Source organism: Berghia stephanieae, chromosome 11, assembly GCF_034508935.2.
Source record: "Berghia stephanieae isolate SIO BIC M18660-M18661 chromosome 11, UCSD_Bste_1.3, whole genome shotgun sequence".
Taxonomy (NCBI): domain Eukaryota; kingdom Metazoa; phylum Mollusca; class Gastropoda; order Nudibranchia; family Aeolidiidae; genus Berghia; species Berghia stephanieae.
Genome location: NC_088370.1, coordinates 7,355,116 through 7,360,498, shown reverse-complemented (window position 1 = coordinate 7,360,498; position 5,383 = coordinate 7,355,116). Strand labels below are relative to the sequence as shown.

The following is a 5,383-nucleotide window of genomic DNA, read 5'->3' as shown; positions in this document are numbered from 1 at the left end:
AAGAAAGGTTACAATCCGGACCTGGCATTCATATCCTCTCAACACTTCTCAAACTTTGAAAGGACTGTAGGTGAGCCCATACCGAAATCTCAACACAGACTTATTACCATCAGCATCAAACCAGCTGTTAAAGCCCTCGAATCAAATGCGATACCACGATTCAATTTTAGAAAAGCAAATTGGGAAAACTTTACTAAAGATTTAGACAATGAGATCACCAATATAAACAGTGACCCACAGAGATACGACGACTTTAGAACACTCATATGGAAAGTTGCAAAGAAAAACATCCCCAGAGGATGCCGAAAAAGTTATATTCCATGTCTCCAAGATGAAAGCAAGAAACTATATGAAAGATACATTGAATCATACAAGGTGGATCCTTTCAGTGAAGAAACCCTAGAACTGGGTGAAGAACTCACATCAATGATAGCCGATGAAAGATCAGAAAGATGGAAGGAATTAATAACCTCCACCAATATGACCCTAAACAGCAAAAAGGCCTGGACTACAATTTCAAAACTGAATAATGACAAAAATACCCAGACAAGAGTGGCTGCAGTAACACCTGACCAAGTAGCACATCAGCTTCTACTGAATGGGAAACCAGCCAAGAAAGCACGAGGCCAACTAAAAGCCCTGAAACGTGAAATGGACAAAGCCCTCAAGGATAGTGAAGATCATCTTGACTCTTTTACCCTGGAGGAGCTACTAGAGGCCTTGTCCCATCTGAAGGCAGGAAAAGCATCTAGACTGGATGGAATCACAACTGAGATGATTCAACACTTTGGCCCGAGAACCCTATCCTGGCTATTGGACCTCTTCAATGTATGCGCAAGGACAAACAGGCTGCCAAGTGCATGGAGGAAAGCAAGAGTAGTCGCCCTACTGAAACCGGGGAAAGATCCAAAATCCAAGAAAAGCTATCGCCGATCTCCCTCCTGTGCATCGCATACAAGCTATTTGAGCGAATGGTTATGTCCCGCATGTCACCCAGTCTAGACGAACAACTGTCTCCAGACCAGGCTGGATTCCGACCAGGACGGTCAACATGTGGTCAACTTCTAAACCTTACACAATTCATAGAAGATGGGTTTGAGACAAAACAGGTCACTGGCACAGTCTTCGTCGACCTCACTGCAGCCTATGACACAGTGAATCACAAGATCCTACTCCTCAAAGTGGCTAAAATGATAAAGAATAAGAAAATTGTAAATATTATCCAGTCACTTCTCGAAAACAGGCGCTTCTTTGTTGAAATGGATGGCCGGAAGAGCAGGTGGCGCACCCAAAAGAATGGTCTTCCCCAAGGATCAGTGCTGGCTCCAACACTTTTCAACATATATACAAATGATCAGCCTGAGTTGCCAAATATCTGCCGATTCATATATGCTGATGACCTATGCCTCGCAACACAGGATGTGTCCTTCCAACCAATCGAGAGCAGACTGACAAATGCCCTAGACACCTTACAAAGTACTACACTAAAAACTCGCTGAACGCCAACCCAGGGAAAACACAAGTGTGTGCATTTCACCTCAACAACCACCAAGCCCACAAAAAAACTTAACATCAAGTGGAATGGCCAGACATTAGAGTACAACTACCACCCAGTGTACCTCGGAGTAACGCTTGATCGGACTCTGTCCTTCAGAGAACACGTGAGGAAGACCAAGGCAAAAGTGTCCACGCGTAATGCCCTCCTTGGAAAGCTGGCAAACATGAACTGGGGAACTGACCCTAAAACTCTAAGGACCACAGCATTGGCCCTCAGCTACTCAACTGCGGAGTACTGCTCAGCTGTATGGGCCCGATCATGCCATGCCTCCAAGATAGACCCCGAGCTCAACAACGCCTGCCGGATCATAACGGGCCAGCTGAGAGCAACACCATTACAACTGGTCTACCGTGCAGCAGGAATAGCCCCACCACACATCCGGAGGGAAACTCATGCCCAAATACAAAAATACAAACAGGAAATGGACCAGAGACACCCCCTTCATGACCACAATTGCCCCAAAAGCAGGCTCAAATCAAGGAAAAGCTACCTCACAGTAGAGAGCCTTCACCCAGACCACTCAGCATTCTTCCGCCTGGACAAATGGGTAGAATGGGACAAGACAGCAAACGATGCCCTCCAGCCCCCAACAGAAAAGCTCCCAGCAGGCACAGACCTCAAGAGAAAAGAATGGGTGGCGTTGAACAGAGCTAGAGCAAAGGTGGGAAACACCGCCACCAACCTCTTTAAATGGAAAATCTCACCGGGCACTGAATGCCCATGCGGTCACCCCAGACAGACCATGGACCACATCCTGTCTGAATGCTCGCTGGAACCTCACTGCACCAATGCTGACCTGAGGGAATGCAACCAGACTGCCCGGGACTGGCTGACTCACTGGCGCAACAAGATATGATGATGAGTGAATATTCCTTTATATAAAAGCTCAAGCTAAAGATTACTTTCGATTCTGCCAAAGTGATATAAAGCTGCTAGAAGCTGTGGACTCATTTTATACCTGAGTACAATGAGAGAATGTGAGCAAAGAGCCTTTTCTGAGGACTCAACTATGCGCTGAGCGAGGTTCGAACCCAGGACCTTTAGATCTGAGAGCGAGTGTCATACCACAGGACCGCATAGCCGCACATATAATTTATCCAATGCATTCTAAGTAATATGCACACAATATTTCAGACAATAAAGAAATGTTGAATTGAACAAAACAACAACAACAACAACAACAACAACAACAACAACAACAACAACAACAACAGCAACGACAACAACAACAACAAAAAAGGACTCACCAAATTTCCTTGCATACAAATTCCAAGAGTTGAGTACTTCGTTCCAATTGCACAATTTTTAGAAACTCACATCCTGCGATTAAATTGGATGCCAAACCTTAGCATGGGATAAATCACAGTTACACATACATGTGGTGTGTAGCAAATCAATGTGTTTGAATATCAATAGACATTTAGATAACCACGCCTCTCAGACAATCGTTATAATAATGTAGAGAATGGCATTGATTGGTAAACATAGCAAACTACACAGGTTTTACTGTCGACTGTATGTGTTAAGTAAAATATTCACTGTTCTACCGCCTGATCAATAGAACTATAGATAGTTCGAAGATGACGTCACTTAGGTCTTTGTTATTGTTTTCTGCCATATGCTCACTGAACTGTAATGACCCGACTATAAACGTTCATGGATACACACATTTTTGTATGTTGGTCCGTTATACTTCCGGATGGAAATGTTATGAGCTTCTTAGCAAAGCGGATACTATCTATATAACACTGAAAAAATATTGTGTAAATTTAAACGTTTATAATATGATCGAGAAAATCGTGTGATAACTAGTCACCCACTTGGCGGTATAAAAACAATAACAATGATCAGAGAGTGGTCGATTTCATTCATTTTACTGTTTATAAACATCAACTATGTTTGTCCGAGCACGTGTGACGGTGTGTCACAAATTCCATGTTTTGATTGGTCAAAAATCTACTGGTTAATTTTATATAGTTTGAATATTTCATTACGACCACGGATTGTCAAGCAAGCGAGATTTCACAGCGTCGAACGCGGGCCCTTGTTAAGAATGTATCGGGAATGAAATTGACGTCACTCGGCTCTTTGTTATTGTTTTCAGCCAACCGTTTTTATGACTAGTTCTCACTAAATTCTATCAATCAGACTATAGATAGAACGAGTTGACTCACTCAGCTTTGATATTGTTTTCAGCCTGCCATTTTTATGAGTAGTTGTCACTAAATTCTATCATCATCATTATCATTATCATTATTATTATTATCATTATTATTATTATTAATAGGCGTCATGTCTCGTTATACATGTTAAGTGTTGCTGTTGTTACCTTTTGTAAGGCGCGTTGACCACGTTTATGGGTATTGCGCTATAAAAAGAGATCAATTTTTAAAATTCTTTTTAAGGGTCCCATTTATCTGGACATAACACCGTCTTGAGACGGCGGTTCACACACAGTTGGTCAAATAGCCGGTCTAATAACCAAACGTAATAGGGAAGAAAAGTTGTGACGTCACACCTACTTTTCTGGTTCCAAACTCCTTGGTTGTGTGTATGTAACCAGTCCTTTGGAGTAGGAATAAAGTGTCATAGCTATTTCAGTAGCAGGATGTATAGGCAGTTTCTATGGATTACGAGGCATAAAAGAGCGAGGATGGATGATCTTATTGACGACTAGCATTTATTTAGACTAGAAAATAAGATATCATCACTCTGAAACCAGAAGATTATATACACAAGGTATGTATTCAGTCCTCCGGAGAGTGCTTTTACACTTTCAATGAGAATTGAACCAGTTTTTTTGATAGCGCACTTTTGTTTCCTATTTTAGATTCATTTTAAGCTTGCCATTCATCCCGTCATAATACTGTTCTGTGACGATTGGTCACACATATATACAGGTCTGATTATCGAACACAATTATGGGCTTGATATAACGTTGTAATAACAGATAATAGGTTGTGTTGGTTTGAGGGCATTTTCATATATTATACAACATTTGGCCCCAATTTGGATTGACAGACCTGCAGATAAGTGCACATAGGCTGATAGTCAAACAGCTTTGTGATTTTCTTTTATTTTTGTTGTTTTAAAGTTAAAGTGATGAGGTCAAAATTATATTGTGTGTTTTGGTTTTTCAACGGTGTTATCATTGTTATTATTATTATTATTATTATTATTATTATTATTATTATTATTATTATTATTATTATTATTATTATTATTATTATTATTATTATTAATACTAATAATATTACTCCTACTACGACTACTTATACTACTACTACTACTACTACTACTACTACTACTACTACTACTACTACTACTAATACTCCTACTACTCCTACTACTACTACTACTACTACTACTACTACTACTACTACTACTACTACTACTACTACTACTACTACTACAGCTCTACTATACTACTACTACTACTACTACTACTACTACTACTACTACTACTACTACTACTACTGCAATACTACACTATTAATGCTCTACTACTGCTACTACTACTACTACTACTACTACTACTACTACTACTACTACTACTACTACTACTACTACTACTACTACTACTACTCCTACTACTCCTACTTACTACTACTACCTACTACTACTACTACTACTACTACTACTACTACTACACTACTACTACTACTACTACTACTACTACTACACTACTACTACTACTACTACTACTACTACTACTACTACTACTACTACTACTACTACTACTACTACTACTACTACTACTACTACTACTACTACTACTACTACTACTACTACTACTACTACACTACTACTACTAACTGCAATCTC

At 40.1% G+C, this 5,383-nt stretch overlaps 1 protein-coding gene across 1 annotated transcript in view; it reads right to left on the bottom strand.

Moving 5' to 3' along the window:
• Positions 1–3,299, bottom strand: part of LOC144956562 (uncharacterized) — a 29,511-nt gene extending 26,212 nt beyond the window's left edge. Inside the window, exon 1 of the mRNA XM_078887143.1 lies at positions 2,806–3,299. The gene's annotated coding sequence lies outside the window, so the exon portion shown is untranslated. The remainder of the gene's footprint in view (positions 1–2,805) is intronic.
• Between the last annotated feature and the right edge of the window lie 2,084 nt (positions 3,300–5,383).